We start from the raw sequence: 21,755 nt of genomic DNA, 5'->3' as shown, positions 1-21,755 counted from the left end.
GCTTGGGCGGTCTAGAAAACTAACAATGCTATGAAAAAGAATCAAGCAATCTGTAACAGAAGAGCAATATAAATAAATACTCTTTCTCAGATACTATCCTGGCATAACTAATTGTATTAACTGCTCACATGACTCCATTCATAAGTACAAAATTAATAAAATGAGAAGAGAATAATGAATTTTTAGTTTTAAAAATACTAATTGAAATCATTATATAAAGTTTATAAGTTATCATAGCTGAACCTGAAAAGACTATATTAACTGACAAAATACATTGATAAAAACTTTGGGCAATTTTATAGCAAGTATCTCTCCAAGGCTACTGTGTTTACCAACACAAATAAATTAAGGTCAGTAAAAGTTAAAGGATGCATAATAGCTTCCTGCTGGCTACCAGAGAAGGCAGAATAGTATGAGAAATGATTGTTTGAAGTGTTTGTGAAGTACAGAGGCACACAGAGAAGGAGAGGATTATATGTGGAGTTCAGTCATAAAAGGTTTGGATAGGATATAACAGAATACAGCTTTGAAAGATAACTAGAAAGAACTTTTTCAGATGATTTCCACAAAGAAAAGCATTCCAGGTAGAGGGACTAATATGAGGAAAACCACAAAGAGTATAAAACAATAGGGTAATTTTGAGGAATTACATGCTTTTCAACACTCCTGAATTTGAAGAAAGAAATGAATTAGATGTTAGTGGTGAATCAGGTGATTATGGAGGATCTTATCTGCCGTACTTGTAGTTTGAACTTTATCCGAAGTCAATGGGGAGACATTGAAAGAGATATCAGTGAAGCAATGTGGTCATCTGACATTTTAAATCGAATCATTTCCATCACTGATGGAAGATGCTTGTACCACTATGAAATATCTTTCTTTGCTTCCAATAATACATCTTGTATTAAAATCTATTTTGATATTAGTATAACTATACCAGTTTTATTTTTATTAGAGTTTGCATGGTCTAGACTGTTTAACCATTTTACCTTCAACTTTTCTGCATCCTTATATTTAAAATGTTTCCTTTGTAACATATAGGTAGGGACTTTCTTCCCTATCTGACAATCTTAGTCTTTAATTAGAATATTAATCCATTTATATTTAATGTCATTTTACTAATATAACTATTTGCCTTCTATTTGTCCCATCTGTTCTATATTCCTTTTCTTCTTCACATTCTTTTACTCTTTTGAATTGGTTGAGTAATTTTTACTGTTCATCCTCCTCCTCCTCCCCACTATTAGCATATTAGTTATACACTTTTTAACTATTATTTTGGGATTACTCTACAGCAGGGTTTCTCAACCATGTTATGATTGACATTTTGGACTGAATAATTCTTTATGCGGCGGAGGGGTTGTTCTGTGTATATTATAGGATGCTTAGCAGCATCCATGGCTTCTACCCCCTAGATACCAAAAGCACCACCCACCCTCCCACAATCATGACAATCAAAATGTCTTCAGATATTGTCAAATATCCCCTGTGGGGTAAAGTCTCTCCTCTTGGGAACCACGGCTCTAGAGCTGAGCTGTCCACCATGTTAGCAAGCAGCCACATCTGGGCACTTGAAATGTGGCCTGTCCAAATTGAGATGTGCTGTCAGGATGAAATATTCACCAGATTTTGAAGACTTACTATGATTTAAAAAACCTCTCGTTAATAATTTTTATATTGATTTATTATATCTTAGATATATTGAGTTAGAAATATATATTAGTCTAATTAATTTCATCTATTACTTTTTGCTTTCTTAAAATATAACTGCTAGAATTTGAAGAATTACTTATGCGATTCTTTTTTGTGGCTTGCATTGTATTTCTATGGACAAAACTTCTCTAGAGATTATGGCATACATCCTTCACTTATTAGAGTTTATTATAAATTAGAACTTCTACAAATCATCAGACAATACAAGGGCTTTAAAATACTTTCACTCTGTTAAAACTGCTTCTTCCCTCCTTTTGTACTATTGCTGTAAAGCATTTTAATTTTAGATATTATAAATATCATTTGACATTACTATTATTATTTTATACAGTTACTATTAACCCATATTTGACCCTTTCTGTTACTATTTACTGCTTCCTGCATTTCCATGCTTCTGTTTAGGATCATTTCTTTCTGAATGAAGCACTCCCTTTATTATTTCTTTTAATGCACACCTACTGTTGCTTATTTCTCCCAAATTTTTGTTTTTCTGAAAATGTCTTTCATTACCATAATGATACAGTAATTAATCATTATATGAATTCATGTAAATTCATGTATGTATACATTCATGTACACACAACCTAGATCAAGCACTCTAGAAGCATTTCCAGCACTCTAGGAAACTCCATTCTGCTCTCCTAATCAACATTTCCCCAAGGGTAATACTATCCTGACCTTCATAATCATAAATTAGTTTTGCCTGCTTTTGATCTTCAAATAAATGGACTTATACAATATGTACCATTTTGTGCCTGGTTTCTTTTGCACAACATCGTGTCTATAAGATTCACCTCTTTTGTTGCATGTAGCAATTTTATGAATAATATTCCATTGTATAACATGCCACAGTTGGTTTTTCCATTATTATATTTATGTGGATTTGGGTTATTTACAGATGATTGAGATTATGAATAAAGCTGCTACGAACATTCTCGTACATGCACTTGGTAAACATAAGCACTCATTATATTAGGAATGAAATTGCTGAGTCATATGGTAGACCATATAATAGATACCATTAAACAAATTTCCAAAGTGCTATTGCTTGCTATTTCCATCATTTCTGTAGAGAAGTCTTACTGTTACTTCTTTAAAGAGAAGTTTTTTTCCTTCTGGCTGCTTCTAAGATTTTCCGTTTGTATTTCACTTTCAGCAGTTTCACTAATAATGTGCCTAGATATGGTTTTAATTGAATTGTCTTGCATGGAATTCATAAGCTTCTTGATTCTGTGACTTAACAGCTTTCATAAATGTTAGAAAATTTAGGTCATCATCTCTTCAGATATTGCTTTTGCTCATTCACTCTCCTCTCCTTCTAGGACTCACATTACACATGCATTAGAACATCTTACCGTGCCCCAGATTTCTCTTATGATCTTTTCTGCATTTCCTATCTCTTTTTCTCACCATAATTCAACCTGGACAATGTGTTCTGATCTTTCTTCTGGTTTATCAACCATCTCTTCAGCCATATCTAATCGACTATTAAGCCCATTGAAGAAGTTTTTATTCTAGTTATTATAACTTTCAGTTCTAGAATTTCAAAAGAACTTTTTATAGAGTCCAGTTTTCTGTTGAAATTTCTATCTTTTCATCTTTTTTCTTGAACACATTAGTTGACAATTCTTTTAAAGTCCAAGTGCAATAAATACAATATATGGACCTCTGTGGGTTTGTTCCTTTTATCTGTTTTTTTCCTCTCTCTCGGGTTGTGTTCATTTAGTTCTATGTCTTGGTATATCTATAATTTTTCACTAAATACTGCTTGTGTTTGAAAATATGTAGTGATAACTTGAAGCTCTGGATGATGCTTTCTTTCTCCAGAGAATATTTACCCTTTCTATTCCCTGTAGACTGTTAGAATATGAATAGATCACCTGCATACATTCTGGAGTTGTACACCAATTCAAAGCTGAGTTTCAGGTTTGTGATAGCTCTATATTTTCAGTTTGTACTATTTTTAGGGCATATTCCTTCATGGAATAAATGTAACCAAAGAGGTGAAAGATCTATACACTGAAACTATAAGAAATTATTGAAAGAAATCAAAGAAGACATAAAGAAATGGAAAGATATTCCATGCTAATGGATTAGAAGAATAAAGATAGTTAAAATGTCCATATTACCTAGAGCAATCTACAGATACAATGCAATCCCAGTCAGAATCCCTATGACATTCTTCACAGAAATAGAACAAAGAATCCTAAAACTTATATGGAACAACAAAAGACCCAAAATAGCCAAAGCAAACTTGAGAAAAAAGAACAAAGCTGGAGGCGTAACAATCCTAGACTTCAAAATACACTACAGAGCTATAGTAACCAAAACAGCATGGTACTGGCAGAAAACAGACACACGGATCGGTGGAACAGAATTGAAAGCCCGGAAATAAAACCACACATCTATGGACAGTTAATCTTTGACAAAGGAGCCAAGAATATACAGTACAGACAGGAAAGTCTCTTCAGTAAATGGTGTTGGGAAAACTGGACAGCCACATACAAAAGAATGAAAGTAGACCATTACCCTAGACCATACACAAAAATCAACTCAAAATGAATTAAAGATTTGAATGTAAGACTTGAAATCAGAAAACTCCTAGAAGAAAATATAGGCAGTACACTCTTTGACATTAGTCTTACCAGCAACTTTTCGAATACCATGTCTACTCAGGCAAGGGAAACAAAAGAAAAAATAAATAAATGGGACTACATCAGACTAAAAACCTTCTGATAGGCCAAAGAAATCATGAGGAAAATGAAAAGACAACCCACAAACTGGGAGAAAATATTTGTAAGTCATACATCTGACAAGGGGTTAATTTCCAAAATATATAAAGAACTCATAAAACTCAACAACAGAAAGCAACGAACCCCATCAAAAAATGGGCAGAGGATATGAACAGACGTTTTTCCAAAGAAGATATACAGATGGCCAACAAACACATGAAAAGATGTCCAACATCACTAATTATTAGGGAAATGCACATCAAAACTACGAGATATCACTTTACACTTGTTAGAATGGGTATAATTAACAAGACAAAAAATAGCATATGTTGGAGAGGATTTGGAGAAAAGGGAACCCTCATATGCTGCTGGTGGCAATGTAAACTGGTGCAGCTACTGTGGAAAACAGTATGGAGATTTCTCAAAAAATTAAAAGTAGAAATACCATATTACCATACGATCCAGCTATCCCACTACTGGGTATTTATCTGAAGAACTTGAAATCTACAATTCAAAAATATTTATGCACTCCTGTGTTCATTGCAGCATTATTCACAATAGCCAAGACATGGAAGCAACCCAAGTGCCCTTCAACTGATGAGTGGATAAAGAAGATGTGGTATATATATGTAATGGACTACTACTCACCCAGAAAAAAGACAAAATTGTCCCATTTGCAATGACATGGATGGACCTTGACTGTATTATGTTAAGTGAAATTAGCCAGAGAAAGACAAACACTGTGTGATTCGCTCATATGTGGAAGATAAACAAACACATGGACAAAGAGAACAGATTAGTGGTTATCAGAGGGGAAGGGGGTTGGGGAGTGGATGAAAGGAGTAAAGGGACACATATGTATGGTGATGGATAAAAATTAGACTACTAGGGGTGAGCACAAAGCAGTCTATACAGAAACTGATAAATAATAATGTGCACCTGAAATTACACAATGTTATAAACCATTATGACCACAATAAAATAATTGAAAAAAAAAAGATACTGCTAAGACTCATGTCAAAGAGCATACTGACTATGTTTTTTTCTAGGATTTTCATGGTTTCAGGTCTTACATTCAAGTCTTTAATCCATTTTGAGTTTGTGTGTGGTGTAAGACAGTGGTCTAATTTCATTCTTTCACACATTGCTGTCCAGTTTTCCCAATACCATTTATTGAAGAGACTTTCCTTTCTCCGTTGTATGTTCTCAGCTCCCCTGTCAAAACTTAACTGTTCATAAATATGTGGGCTTATTTGTGGGCTCTCAATGCTGTTCCATTGATCTGTGAATCTGTTTTTCTGCCAGTACCATGCTGTTTTCATCACTATAGCTTTGTAGTATACTTTGAAATCAGGGAGTGTGATGCCTTCAGCTTTGTTCTTTTTTCTCAGTCTTGCTTTGGCTATTCTGGGTCTTTTTTTGTTCCATGTAAATTTTAGGATTCTTTGTTCTATTTCTGTGAAAAGTGTCATTGGAGTTTTGATAAGGATTGCATTGAATCTGTAGATTGCTTTAGGATGTATGGACATTTTAACTATGTTAATTTTTCCAATCCATGAGCATGGAATATCTTTCCATTTCATTGTCATCTTCAATTTCTTTCAGTAATGCTTTATAGTTTGCAGTGTATACATCTTTCACCTCTTTGGTTAAATTTATTCCTGGGTATTTTATTCTTTTTGTTGCAATTGTAAATGGAATTATATTTTTTATTTCTCTTTCTGTTAATTCATTGTTAGTGTATAGAAACACACATGATTTTTGTATGTTTCTTTTTACGCTGCAACTTTATTTATTTTTTATGATTTCTAATAGTTTTTTCGTGGCTTTGTTAGGGTTTTCTATATATAAAATCATGTCATATGCAAATAGTGACAGTTTTATTTCTTCCTTACCAATTTGAATCCCTTTTATTTTTTTTCTTGCCTAATTGCTTTCATTAGGACTTCCGATACTGTGTTAAATAAGAGTGGCAAAAATAGGCATATTTGTCTTGTCCCTGTTCTTAGAGGCATAGTGTTCAGTTTTTCACTGTTGAGTATGATGCTAGCTGTGAGTTTGTCATATATGGCCTTTATTATGTTGAGGTACTTTCCTTCTATTCCCATTTTATTCAGAATTTTTATCATAAATGGGTGCTGAGTCTCGTTGAATGTTTTCTCTGCATGTATTGAGACAATCATGTAATTTTTAATCTTTGTTTTGTTGATGTGGTGTATCATGTTGATTGTTTTGTGAATGTTGGACAATCCTCACAACCCTGGAATAAATTCCACTTGATCATGGTGTATGATCCTTTTAATGTATCATTATATTCAATTTGCTAACATTTTGTTGATGATTTTTCCATCTATGTTCATCAACAATATTGTCCTGTAATTTGTGTGTGTGTATTGTCCTTGTCTGGCTTTGGGATCAGGGTAATGCGGCCTCATAAAATGTGTTAGGAAGCGTCCCATCCTCTTCAATTTTTGGGAAGAGTGAGAAAATAGGTGTTGAATCTTCTTTGAATATTTGATATGATTCACCAGGAAGATGTTGGTCCTTGATTTTTGTTTTTAGGGAGATTTTTAATTACTATTTTGATCACCTTAATAGTGATCGGTCTGTTCAGATTCTCATTTCTTCTTGATTCAGTTTTGGAAGGTTGTATAATTCTAAGAATTTATCCATTTCTTCTAGGTTATCCAATTTTTTGGCATATCGCTTTTCATAATATTCTTTTGCAAGTCTTTGTATTTCTGTTGTAATTTCTCCTCTTTCATTTCTGATTTTATTTATTAGAGCCTTCTTTCTTTTTTTTCTTAGTGAGTCTAGCTAAAGGTTTGTCAATCTTAGCTTTTCAAAGAACCAGCTCTTAGTTTCATTGATCTTTTCTATTGTCTTTTTAGTCTTTATTTCATTTATTTTTGCTCTGATCTTTAATATTTTCTTTATTCTGCTGATATTTGGCTTCATTTGTTCTTCTTTTTATAGTTCCTTTAGGTATAATGTTAGATTGTTTATTTGAGATTTTTCTTGTTGCTTGGGGTTGGCCTGTATGACTATAAACTTCCATCTTACTACTGCCTTTGCTGTATCACACAGATTTTGGTATGTTGTATTTTCATTTTCGTTTGTCTCCAGGTAGTTTTTCATTTTTCCTTTGACTCAGTAGTTGTTCAGCAACATTTTGTTTAATCTCCACATATCCGTGACTTTTGCCATTTTATTCTTGTATTTGATTTGTGGTTTCATGGCATTGTGGTCAGAAAAGATGCTTGATATTATTTTAATCTTCTTAAATTTATTGAGGCTTGTGGCCTAATATGTGATCTATCCTGGAGAATGTTCCATGTGTGTTTGAAAAGAATGTGTATTCTGCAGTTTTTAGATGGAATGTTCTGTATATATATATCAAGTCTGCTAGTCTAATTTGTCATTTAAGGCCAATGTTTCCCTATTGATCTTCTGTCTGGATGATCTATCCATTGATGTAAGGAGTGTGTTAAAGTACCCTATATTATTGTGTTACTGTCAATTTCTCCTTCTATGTCTGTTAATATTTGCCTTATGTATTTAGGTGCTCCTATATTGGGCACATGGATATTTACAAGTGTTATATCCTTTTGTTGGATTGTTTCCTTTATCATTATGTAATGCCCTTCTTTGTCTCTTGTTACAGTTTTTGTGTTAAAGTTTATTCTGTCTGACGTAAGTATTACCATCCCAGCTTTATTTTCATTTCCATTTGCATGGAACATCTTTTTCTACCCCTTAATTTTCATTCTGTGAGTGTCTTTAGATCTGAAGTGTGTCTCTTGTATCCAGCATATAAATACATGGGTCTTTTTTTTTTACCCATTCTGCCACCCTATTTTTTTTTTTAAAGATTGGCACCTGAGCTAACATCTGTTACCAATCTTTTTTTTTTTCATTCTTCTTCCCAAAGCCCCTCAATACATAGTTGTATATTCTAGTTGTACATCCTTCTGGTTGTGCTGTGTGGGACACCACCTCAGCATGGCCTGATAAGCAGCGCCATGTCCATGCCCAGGATCCGAACCAGGGAAACCCTGGGCTGCAGAAGCGGAGTGAGCAAACTTAACCACTCGGTCACAGGGCCGGCCCCCCATCCTATGTGTTTTGATTGAGCATTGAGTCCATTTATATTTAAAGTAACTTTTGATAGATGTGTACTTATCACTATTTTGTTACTTTTCTTTTGGAATTTTTGTAGTTTTTTTCTCTTCCTTTCTTCTTTTGTTGCTCTCTTCCCTTGTGATTTGATGACTTTCTTTGGTATTATGTTTAAGTTCCTTTCTCTTTACTTTTTGCATATTTATTATAGATTTTTGGGTTTTGCTTACCATGAGGTTCATATATAATAACCTATATACACAACAATCTATATTAGGTTGATGGTCTCTTAAGTCTGACCTCATACTAAAAGCCTTGCACTTTAATCCCCTCTACCACCATGTTTTATGTTTTTAACATCATATTTTACCTATTTGGATTTTGTGTCTCCCTTACACTCTTATTGTAGATATAGATGATTTTGGTATCTTTGCCTTTGACTTCATACTAGCTTTACATTTAGTTGATTCACTACCTGTATTATATATTTGCCTTTAAAAGTGATATTTTTTCTTTGATAATTTTCTTATTTCTTTTTGTGACCTTTCTTTTCCATTTAAAGAATTTCCAATAACATTTCTTGTAAGGCCAGTTTAGTGGTGATGAACTCCTTTAGTTTTTGCTTGTCTGGAAAACTCTCTTCCTCTTCATCCTGAATGATAACCTTGCTGAGTTGAGTATTCTTGGTTGCATGTCTTTTCCTTTCAGCACTTTGAATAAATTGTGCCACTCCCTTATGTGCTATAAGGTTTCTGCTGAAAAGTCGGCTGATAGCCTTACAGAGTTTCCTTTTTCTCTTGCAACTTTTAAGATTCTCTCTTTATCTTTAATTCTTAGCATTTTAATTATAATGTGTCTTGGTGTGGTCCCCTTTGGGTTCATCTTGTTTGTTGTTCTCTGTGTTTCCTATACCTGGATGTCTGTTTCCTTCCTCAGGTTACAGAAGTTTTCAGCTATTATTTCTTAAAATAAGTCCCATTGTCTCCCTATTCTCCTTCTGAGCACTTATAATGCGAATGTTAGTGTAGTTCATGCTGTCCCAGAGGTCCCTTAAACCATCCTCATTCTTTTAAATTCTTTTTTATTTTTTCTGTTCAGCTTGTGTGATTTTCTCTACTCTGTCGTCCAGATCACTGATCCATTCCTCTGTGTCATCTAATTTGCTGTTGATCCCCTCTGGTGAAGTTTTCATTTCAGTTATTGTATTCTTCAGCTCTGATTAGTTTTTTGTTATATTTTTCTAATTCTTTGTTGATGTCCTCAACATTTTTCTCCTGATTTTCAGTTTCCTCAAGGTAAAATAAAGTAGTTGCTTACTATATCAGACATGGATCTTTTTCATATTTTCTGCCTACCCTGCCAATATGATAAAGATGAAGACATCTTTATCATACTGGAATATTTCCAGTTTTAAGAGTCTTGCCTCCATAAGTTAGAATCCAGAAAATGAAATTCCCAGCCTCTCTTCCAGCTGGGCCTAGGGACATGGCAGTGGCTTTGGCTTCTCCACTCAGACTCACACACATCAGAATTTGACTGGTAAGTGAACAAGGGGAAGGAGGCTCCAGTCAGAATCCATTTTTGCTGGCGTGGGAGTCAACAAAGCTGTTTCTTTCCATGGTGGCAGCAACAGTGTATGCACTTTCTCAGTCATTTCCAGGTCAAGTTCCTGACACAGCAGCAGCCTAGGGAGGAGCTGGGAACTGGCAGAACCTTCCCTAATTCTCTGTACAGCAGCAAGAGAAGCAGCAGTTTCCTCTTTGGGCCAACCGTGCCGTGTGGTTTTCAGAATTGTTCCCAGAAGTATAACTTCAAATCTAGTTCTCTGGGCCTCCCAAAAAATTCTGTGAGCCAAACAATAGCCTTTTAATAAACTTCCTTTCCTGCTTAATCAGCTGAAGAGAATGAGCTTCAGTTGCTTGACATTAAGGGTGATGACTGATATAGCTACCTAAGAAGGTTGGTGCTATAATTAAACAGAATAAGAGATTGTCACATAATTTGGCTTCCTCAATTTGCCGGCTACCTAGCATGGTCTTCCAAACACGCTATCTGCACCCAAGCTCTCTTTTCAAGGTCAGATTTTGAGGGAAGCCAAGGAAGACAGACCGTCTAAGTGGAAGCCCAAACTCAGGAAAATAGTATACATTGACTTTGAACATTTCAGATAAAAAGAGGCATTTAGGGGCCAGCCCGGTGATGTAGTGGTTAGGTTTGTGCGCTCCACTTTGGCAGCCTGGGGTTTGCAGGTTCAGATCCCGGGCACAGACCTGGCACTGCTTATCAGGCCATGCTGTGGTGGCATCTCACATGGCGTGGAAGAAGATTGGCACAGATGTTTGCTCAGTAACAATCTCCCTCAGGCAAAAAGAGGAAGATTGGCAGCAGATGTTAGCTCAGGGCCAATCCTCCTCACACAAAACAATAAAGGCATTTAAAACGGAAATTCCAAAGTAGATGCCTCCACCACTGTTTTCTTCAAAGTGCTAAAAATGTTGAATTTTATTTTTTAAATTTTGGGATCATTCCCATGACTTTCTAAGCCATTAATGTATCTGGCATACATTAGTTATTTTCCACAAAAATGTGGCAAAATTCCCTAAAAGGAATAGTCTTTTTAGTGTATCAAGTCATCTTTTTGTTTAACCTGGAGGTAAAAGTTTAATATGTGTTTGCACTGAAAATAGTTTTGAAATTTGAGAATGCATTTAAAAGAACAAGATTAATATTCTATAAGATTCTACAGGTTGGAATGTAGTTTACAAGAAAAACTAATTACTTTTACAGAGTAGTTGAAAACCTTAGATGTAGAATATGTGAATGATTTTCATCTGAACAAATTAACAGAATTGATTCATCTTTCTTGCAAAGTGATCCAGTTACATTCAGTCAGGGAACATTCACAATGTTTGGGCTCAATGTTTCTGGAAATTCAAAAAATAAAAAATAATACTAGAGCACATTTTCCCTGCAGGCTCTAACTTGAAAATTCAGTTAAGATTTATTGATAGAAGACTGCACCGGCTAAAATATATTATCCTAATTTAGGAATCAATAAGCATTTCTGTGATTTTCACGCACTATAAATTATATACTTTAATTTATGCCTACCTGATGTCCAAACATGTTGGCAAATGAGATGCCTAGAGCAATGCGTGGGGATAGAATATCATTCTGTTAACGTTGAGAAGAGGTGGAATTTGTATTCTAATCATAACAGAGCTTATGGGACCTGTTTTAACAACTTGCATACTAGCCTCATTATATTTATGTAGTGTCCCTTCTGTCTCTGTCTTTTACACCTGGCTGATCCACCTACACGCCATCAAGATAAACTGAAAGGACCGAGAGAAGCTTGAGGTAATTTCCTCCACACTTGCCCATTTCTCTCTCTCAAAACTCAGACCTCCCCCTGGCCTGCTTTGAGTTTTGGGAGGCTGCATGTGTAACAGAGTTCCAGGTGAGGCTGACTGTAAGACACTGAGTGACAAGCTGGCAGGATTTCTTGGTTTAGGTACCTGTAGCCGGCCCCGCAGAGATCTTTGTTTTGCTCCTAGTTATGTAAGATGTTCAGGCACCTGTTCTCTTGGGGGCAAGTCTCATAACCTGGTGTTTTTCCTCAAGACTTCTTGGTATACAGGGCTTGCGAAATTTGCATAGTGATGAAGAAGCCACTTGGGAAAAAATGAATCAGGATCTGAACAACTTCCCTTTTGAGGTTTAACATTGTTAGAAATTTTCTGACAGATTGGTATGGTTCTGTCCAAGATTTTTCATTGGAAAATAGCCCCAAGGGCTTTGAAGTAGAACTCTCCCTCAGTGATTTGTGCTTAAGACCCAGCCAAGTCAAGAACCTAGGTGTCTAAGATAAATGGTTTTGATCAAAGCACATGTGAGAAACAGGAAGCTACTCCAGTAGCTTCCAATAATGGCCTAGCACATTACTGGTTTGGGGGATCAATAGTGGATGTGTGCAAAAGTGTAAACTTGAAGCCTAACTATAATATAACTGTCCAGGGCTGACGAGACCTGGGCAAGAAAGAGGATCATCACAATGGTAGGCAGGTGTTCCTCAGACTGTGCAGAACACCTGCTCAGTAGAGACACCAAGTGCAATAACAAAAAGTCTCCGGTGCTAAAGGCCTCGATAGACTTTTTGGTGCTCTCTCGTCACTTGTTTTGCTGAACTGACCATTGTGGACAGTTTGTTGTGGGGAGGCCACAGGAAGCAGACATGGGGGTTTCTGCAATTATGAGAACGAGATATGCCAAGCTGATAAATTAAGTTGTGGTTTCCAGCTCTGGTTACTCCTAGAGTTGTGGCAGCTGCCATCTACTCCAGTGTTTCTGGGTATAAGCTACATATTTTGTAGAACTTAGATCTCAGTTCTATCTTTTCTATGGGAATGTAAAACTTAAGCATAAAAATATAGTTGATAAATTTATTTTTAAATATCCACTCAAAATATATATATATAACTCAAATATATAAATATAACTCAAAATGTTAGGAAAGAGTAAAAGAACAAAGAGAACAGTAGATGGATTTATAATAGCCTGTTTTACAAATTTCAAAGCATTTAAGCAAACAGTGGGGAGTGGCTAACTGAGAAGGATGCTGAGGTAGTGGAGTGATTGAGTGATCAGAGAAAGCCATTCTCAGTTTTAGATGGAGAGATGGCAAATAGGAGAAGACTGAGACAAAAAAAGACCAAATATAGCCCAGAAATTGAAGCTGTTTCTTCACTCTATACTTTTAAATCACATTCACACTTCCACTCCTTATGTGGCTGGCACGTAATGAAACACCAAACCTTTGGACAAAAGCATGTTAGAAAACAAAATGAGAGAAAGCATCTCATTTATAAAATCAGATTTAAAAAATAAAATACTTAGTAGTTAACTTAAAAAGAAAAATATAATATTTACTTGGGAAAAATCAAGGGTTATAAAAAAATGACTAGAAACTTTCAACTGGTATAAGACGACTCCATAATATAAACACAAAAATTCTTCCAAAGTTTGATAGGTTAGTTCAATGTCATCCCAAATGAAATCCCAAAGAGGTTTCTTCTTTTCTTTTTAAACTTGCAAAAATAATACTAGATGTCACCTATAAAAATAAATGTACGAGTTGAACCAGAATATTTCTGAAAAAGAAGATTAATACGGAAAGAATATACCTACCAGGTATTAATATATATATAAAGCTTCAACATCAAGGAATGTTATTACTAGCCAAAGAACAGACAGATCTGTGAAACAAAGATAATTCAGATATAAACCCCAAAACAAATAGGAATGTAGTACATAGTAAATATATCTTTTCAAATCATTGAGGGAAAAAATGTATTATTCAATCAATGATATTGGAACAAGTAGGCTAGCAATTTAGAAAGATCTCAAAATAAAGTCCAGATACATAAATATTTAATTGTAAAAATGAAATCATAAAACAACTAAAAGAAAAGTTGAGAGAATTTTTTTTTACAATTTTAGAGTAGGAAACTATTTATAGGAAGACTGAAAATCCAGAAGTCATTATGAAATAGATTAACACATATGAGTACATAAAAACTAAGAGCACCTGCAGGATAAAAGCAAATGCTACAAATGAAGACAAAATACAACCAAGTAACTGGAGAAAAAACTATTTGCAACATATGACAATAAAGTTCTAATTTCTTTAACGAACAAATAACACTTGTTAATCAATAAGAAAAAGGTAGCCAAAAAGACAAAAATTGACATAGGGTATAGGCTTACAAATCAATTTAAAATATTTTATTTAACAAAGAAATGATGCAGGCACAAAACAAAGTCTCCTTCACACGTCTTAATTCTGGCAGGTAGGCCTGATGCTCAGCCTCAACCCTTGGACGACCATCCCAGTTGCTACTATGACTTATGCCAGATCTGATTGCTCAATACCCATACCTTTTCCAGTTGTTAAATATTTTAAATATCATCTCTGCTAATAGGAGATTGACAGACAACAAGCCAATAAAAACATCTCAGAGTTTCTCAACCTCTGCAGTATTGACATTTGGACAAGACAGTTCTTTGTGTTGGGGCTGTCCTGTGTATTGCAGGATATTTAACATCTCCGGCCTCTACCCACTAGATGCCAGGAGTAGCAGCTCCTCCTCTCCAGCTGTGAAAACCAAAATTGTTTCTAGACATTGTCAAATACCCCTCCCCCTGTTGACAACCACTAATAGATATAATATGCCAGGAAGAGTGTTATAGAGAAAAATAAATTTGGGTTGTGAGAGACAGAACAGAGAGAGGCATGTGCTACTTTCAATAAGGTGGAAAGATAAGAGTTCTCTGAAAAGATGACATTTGAGCAGCAACCTGAAGTGAGTGAACCATTCTGCTACAGAGGGAAGAGAATTCCAGGCAGAAGGAACAGTAAGAGCAAAGACCTTGAAACATGAGCATCTCTGGCGTGGTTGAGGAACAGCAAGAAAGCCACAGCAGTTGGAGCAGAGTGCAAGCAAGAGGGGTTGGTAGATGGGGTCAGAGAGGAAGCCAGGAGCCAGATCTTCTACGGTCTTGTAGGCCTTGGTAAGACTTTCAAATGTGACTTTGGATAAAATGGAAAACCACAAGAGGGTTTTGAGAGAAGACTGATATGATCTATCTTCTGTTAACAGAAAAGAATGAATAAAAATAGCTAAGAATCTTATGAAAAAATAATCTACCGCAGTTGTAACTAATTCAAAGGACTTTAAAAAATTGATAGAGCATTTTTTTCACCTAGGATATTAGCAAAGATTAAAAAGTTGAAACATCCAGCGATGGTGAATCTTTAAGGAAATAGGCACTTTTCTCTGCTTTTAATGAATGTAAATTGGTACAACTTCTTTGAAGGACAATTTGCCAATACCTATTAAAATCTAAAAATTGATGCAATAACTGCATTTAAAAGGAACTTAATATACAGAATTACTCCACAAATGTGCAAAAACATATTATAAAATTACTTCTTGCAGCATTGTTTGCAATACTAGAAACTTAGCATTTTCCTCAGTGTTCAGTAACGCTGGGCTGGTTGTATAAATTACAGCAAATCCAAGTAACAGAAACTGTGCAGCGATCAGAAAGTTTAAGGTAGATCTATATAAACTGATAGGGAAAGCTCTCCAAAATATATTGTTAGTCTAAAAGAAAAACCTAAATAGAAAAGCAGCCTATCATATGATTCGTCTGATATTTAAAAGAAGTAAAACGGCATATGTGTATCTGCTTTATGCATATTCATTTTCTCTATACCTGATCCCAGTGAACTAGTTTGTTCCCTATACTTTTCCCTGAACATCACAAAAGGTGATTTTTAATGAATGGTTCCTTTTGCTTGAATGTGTAATTTTTAGAACTTTCTTTCGTAGATTTATATTGGGGGAGTCTGCCCTTTTAATGTATTACATTCCTTAAATTTAAATTTTAATGTAATTTCACTATAAATATAATAATAATTCTAAAAGTAGAAATTCTATGTATGGAAATATTAGTGTATAGATAGAAAATTCCTGAGACATAAGAAACTGCTAACAATGTTTTATTCTGGAGAGTGGAACTGGAATTGAATGGAGTAGGAGATTTTACATTTCATCTTATACCTCTATGTACTCATTTAAGTTTTTTATCATGTGCATATTTTCTATAATATTAATAATAACTTGAATTAAAACGAAATAATAAAATCTTCTAGAACACCAGTGCCATTCCAAGACCAGTCTCTACACCAGTGGCTTTGAACTCCTGTCTCCTGGGCCTATCTCCCATTCCTCATCTAGGATTACCTCTTAGAAATGACAACAGATTTGGTTTTCCTGTTTTTTATTCTCAGCTCTCTGGCTCCATTTGCATTTGGTCTGGCTCCTGTTCCTCCTAGCACTCCAGGTAACCATCTCGTGTGATTTAACTTGTGGTCCATCTGTTCGCTTGTTTGGCACCCAAACCTGGTCTTCCATGAGAGAAGGTCAGTCCAAAGTTTGATGCACTTCCAAGTACAAGAAACATGATCACTTAGGAAAAGATGCTGAAAAAATATATAGTGCTATTTAATAGAAGTCAACTTCATTAAGATGCTCAATAATTCTATCATAGTCAATTTAAAGATAACTGGTTGCTATTGTTGTCGTGCTTTTATTACGAAACTGAAAATTTATTATGGATTTTATATGGTTTAGGGCTGTGTGAACAAATGCACACCTAGCTCAGAAGATTTACTCACACCATACAACAAACATAACAATTACAAAATAGTGCATGAAACTGGTAATATCTTCCTAACTGGCCTTCAGTGGGCCCGTTTTTGTGCAGAGAATATATGGGAATAGTTTCAGACTGACTTGGGGCCATACCTATTTTGCAAGGGAGAATTTCTTATCTGTCTGTTAACCAACCGACCCCTCATGGTTTGTTTCCTCTCACCATTCTTAAACCCACTTTCCTGGCCATTGCTCCCACCTCTCAAGTCTAGGTTGAGTGCTTTTCATTTCTGCTACTATGATAGGTTACCCTGAGTTGTTAACTTGTAACCAATAATAAATGATGGCATTCCTGACATTTTCACAAGCAATAAAACAATGTATTTAGGTGTACCTGTCAATTTTTTTATGTCCAAACTCATTTCATGCTTTTTCTAACCTTTATTTTTTGACCCTTATATCTAACATCTATTTCTAAGCAGAGTTTTCTAGATAGAAACTTCCTGATTTGTTGACATCTTCTGGCTGAATAACTGCCAGATTCCCATTTGGCCTTTATACTTTCTTCAGCTCCAAGCAGATAAACACCAAAGGGGAAGAAAAAACAGCTATTCAGAACCAGCCTAAATAGCATATGTTTTTTTTCCTACTCTGCCAATGTCAGTAGTGGCTTTGCAGTTCCAGTTAATAAATGTGGTTTGCTGCAGCCAAAACACAGTGATTATTTTTTCACTGATTATATTAAGATAGTATTAAAATGATTATTCAGGTACCCTACTCTTTAAGGACAGATGAGATTCTGTAAAACTGTCTGAAAAACTAACTTGATGAAATCCTATTTGATATTTTAATTATAGAATTGGAGATACTACAATGGAAAACAAATTCTCCAATTGCCTGAGTCAAAAGCTTTCCGGAAAGAGAAGATTGCTATGGTGATCATTGTTGTGGTTTGCCGGGAACCGTCAGATAACAGCATTCCACACCATCATTGCACCTGGCCATGGGTTCTTTTTGCCTCAGGTTTTTGAACATTCAGACAGAGCTTAGCCGTGCCTCCCCTACTTCCTGATGGACCCTTTCATTATTTCCTTCCATTACAAAACCTTGGGAATTTCTGTTTTGCCAGAGTATGTCCTGGTTCTACATAGAATTCTCCTACCTCTGATGCTTTTAAAATGTGCTTGTGGATCTGCACAGATAGGTGACTAACACATGGTATATTACTCCCGAAAATTTAACTTCAAGTAATGTTAGTAACCTATTTTATCGATTTCGTAATTTCAACTTGGAAATATAATATATTGATAATGAATGATATCTACTATGAATAATATTTCATACATAATAAACCTCACTATTAATGTAGAAAGTATGAGATATTAGCAACAGAACTTTAATTAATATTCAACCAGCCTCAGAGGCACTGCTGCCACTTCTTATGTGAAGATCTATTGTATCTGAGATGTAAAAGGAAAAGACTGAAATTTTACTTGCTAGCATAATAATTATTGGGAATTTATAACAATGCTGTATAAGTCTTCAAAATATGATTACATGAGAAATTAAGATAGTTTTGTTTTAAAAATAGGCTCTTAAATTTAAGATACATGCTTTTGCAATATGGATGGAAAGTTTCTTGAAATCTAATTTTAATTACCTGCTTTGTAATGTATATATGATCAAATATAATAATTGATGATTACTAATAAAAAGGTAACATCAGTTTTTTGCTTATTTAAGTTACATTATCAGCTCTGAAAAGAATAATTCCTTTCAATTATTACATTACATTTAGTTTTTCTTTTCAAGTACCCTTATAAAATAGAGTCTGTAAAGCTAAAAACAGAAGCAAAAACATAATTTTGAGCCAGATCTTTTCCTTCTATATGCCTCATGTATGTTCTCCTTGTAGAAATTCCTTTGAAGCGGTGACAGGCCAAAGGATAGAAAAGGGAATCAATAGAGAGAAATCAAAATCTCACCACAGATTTAATATTATTGTAAAGTCAACTCACCAACTTCAGAAGAACAGTGATAGGAAGTGGTGAGAAAAGAGATCAGACAGAATAAGTAAACAGGTTTGAATGAAAGGCTGGGAAACTCAGCTTTAATTCTACAAGGAAAAGAAAGACGGAGAAATTTCCTGATCAGGGGATTGACACAATAAAAAGTTCTTGGCAAAGATTAATCTGTGACTCTGTCACAAATTAAAAGGAATCAAAAGAGATGGGAAACAAAAAGATAGAGGCACCCGGTTATGGTCATCTTGACCAGAGGCCCTGACCGCCTGCGGCAAAGTGTTGCGAAGCAGAGGCAGACAGCATTTAAGAAATATTACAAAGAAGAAATAGGCCGAGCTTTGGACTGATGGGTATGGGTGACAAATGAGAGGGAAAGATAAGAGACTCCCAGGCAATAGGCTTATTAGTGCAGCAAAGTTAACAAATATTTTTTATGTAAAGACATCTTTTTAAGAAAGTCATAGCCACCTAGAGGATAGTAGTTGTAATTTAAAAATCCAATGATGGAGAGAAATACATAATAACAAACTGCCATTAACTCAATAATGCTTTCTGATGAAATTGTACTTTATGAATCATAATAGTCATATGTCTGTTCACATCGTGCACTGTCTGTCTCTTCTGTATAATGACGTTGACATCAAAGTTACCTAGGAGTTGTGCAGTACACAACCTACCCTACTGTACATCGTAGCTGTGGCTATAGTATCTACACATCTTTGGAAACAGTTGAGCAAAACTTGAGGAAACCCACTTATTCAGTTCTCAGATACTCCCTGTTCAAAGTGGCTTCAGGGATGTTTTACAAGCCCTCTTTATTCTCCAGGGGAGAGTCATACACAGATTGGCCTCCATTAGGAGGAGGAGAAACAGGAGGATTATATTGTTGCAAAGAGTGATATGAAAGTTCACAGAAGGAAGAACTCTTCTCCTCACCAACTCTCTAGTCTCTCTGCTTTCTAAGATAAAGAGGACTAAGAATTACCTACCAGACAACATTAGTTTCCCATGGCTGCTATAAAAAGAAAATGCCACAAACTTGGTGGCTTCAAACAACAGGAATTTTTCCTTTCACAGGTTTGGATGTCAGAATCCCAAACTCAAGGTGTCAGTAGGATCACACTCCCTCTGAAGGCTCTAGGGCAGAATCCTTGCCTGCCTCTTCCAGCTTCTTGTGAGTCCTGGCAATCTTTGGCATCCCTTGTCTTGTAGCTCCATCATTCCAATCTCTGCCTCCCTCTTCACATGGCCTTCTCTGCGCATCTCTGTGCGTCTTCACTGCTTCTGATAAAGATACCTGTCACTGGACTTAGGGCCCTCTCTAACTGGGTATGACCTTATCTCAGAGCCATAACCAATTGCATCTGCAAAGACCCTATTTCTAACAAGGTTACATTCTGAGGTTCTGGGTGGTCGGGAATTTTCAGCGAACACTCTCTAACCTACTATGTAAACCCAAGTAAAAACCTAACTATTTCACAGGCATGCTGTCACGTCTCTTAAAGAAAATATAGCATTTTTACAGTAGCTGAGTTTTGCAAAGGTAAAGAAGCAGTATGTTCTGATTCTGAAGCTCAAATAGGAAAATAGCCTCAAGGCTACACTAGGAGTGGGTTAAAGCAAAATGTTTTGATGGAACAAAACAGCACATAGCATTAAAGAAAAGACAAGGTCTCCAGGCTCCAGCTTGACCCTCTTGGGAACACAGCCTTCCCTTGGGTGGTGATTTCCACGCACGCCTTCCCTTCCCTACTTGTGAGAGATGCGCCCTGCTTTCATTTCACTATGAAAGAAGCAGATGAAGGAAAGAAGATAGGACATGATTCCGCAGGCTTGTTATCTGACTTTCTTTTCATAAAACAAAAACCTTTTATTTCACGAACTGATGTTTAAATTGTACAATTAGTCCCTATCTTGATCTTTCCTTTTTTTTCTCTAGTTCTGCATATTCATTCATTTAAGCCTGATTGGAGTATTTTATTTTATCTAAAACATTCTGATTGTTTACTAACGTGGAATAGAATGTGTGGGATTTTTAAAATAGTTTATAATTCTTTTTGAAGTTTCTGTAAAATTGTAGATTTTTAAAAATTCATCACAATATTTTCCTAACATGAATTCTTTATCTGCTTCAAAAAAATAGGAAAGAAGTAATGTGAGAAAGGATTTTAGATCTAAAAAACTATCTTCTCGCTCTTTGTTGCTTTCACATTTTCATGTAGAAAATTAAAGGAAAAATTATATCATTGTAGGAATTCAGTAACCTTTTCCTGTATAAAACTAAATTTGTTCTCCTGTCTAAATAAGAACAGGAGAAGTATGTTTAGCCAGAATAATAGGGGCTGATGGTGAAGAGATGAGTAAAACCCTGCCTCTGCTACTGAAGTGCCAAACAAACTAGTGTTAAAGAAATAATCACAATACGCTGCAAGGCACTCTACAGGGTGGCACTTACATGTTGCTATGACATTATGGGAGACAAGTCGGTCGGGGAAGGCTTCATTGGGAGATGACATTTGAGCTAAATCTGGAAGGATAAGAAAGATTTTGCGAGGCAGAGAATAAATTGGAGAAGGATGTTCTAGGCAAAATAAACAGCTGTGCTAACTCATGGAATATGTTGTGTTCAGAAAATGTTAAGAAACACATTGTGTCTAAAGAATAGGGTTTGTGTAGCAGATGGAATATAGCAGGAAATGAGAATAAGATGATAAAGCAGATTGTGATCAGGTTATGACGTGCTTTGTCCATGTTGTAAGGATAATATTTTACAAATACTAAACCAATGCATTTTAATGTCTCCTTTATAGCATGTTTCCTTATATTCTTGCACTTCTAAATCAAGCCATGAGGCTTATCATGCCATGGTAGGGAAATCCTATAAAATAAAGTGGGCTTTGACTAGCTTTAATTCTCAAGGCAAACTTTTTTATTTTTTGGAAGAAGAT

The sequence above is a fragment of the Equus przewalskii genome, chromosome 3, assembly GCF_037783145.1.
Source record: "Equus przewalskii isolate Varuska chromosome 3, EquPr2, whole genome shotgun sequence".
Lineage (NCBI taxonomy): Eukaryota > Metazoa > Chordata > Mammalia > Perissodactyla > Equidae > Equus > Equus przewalskii.
This window is presented reverse-complemented; position numbering follows the sequence as displayed.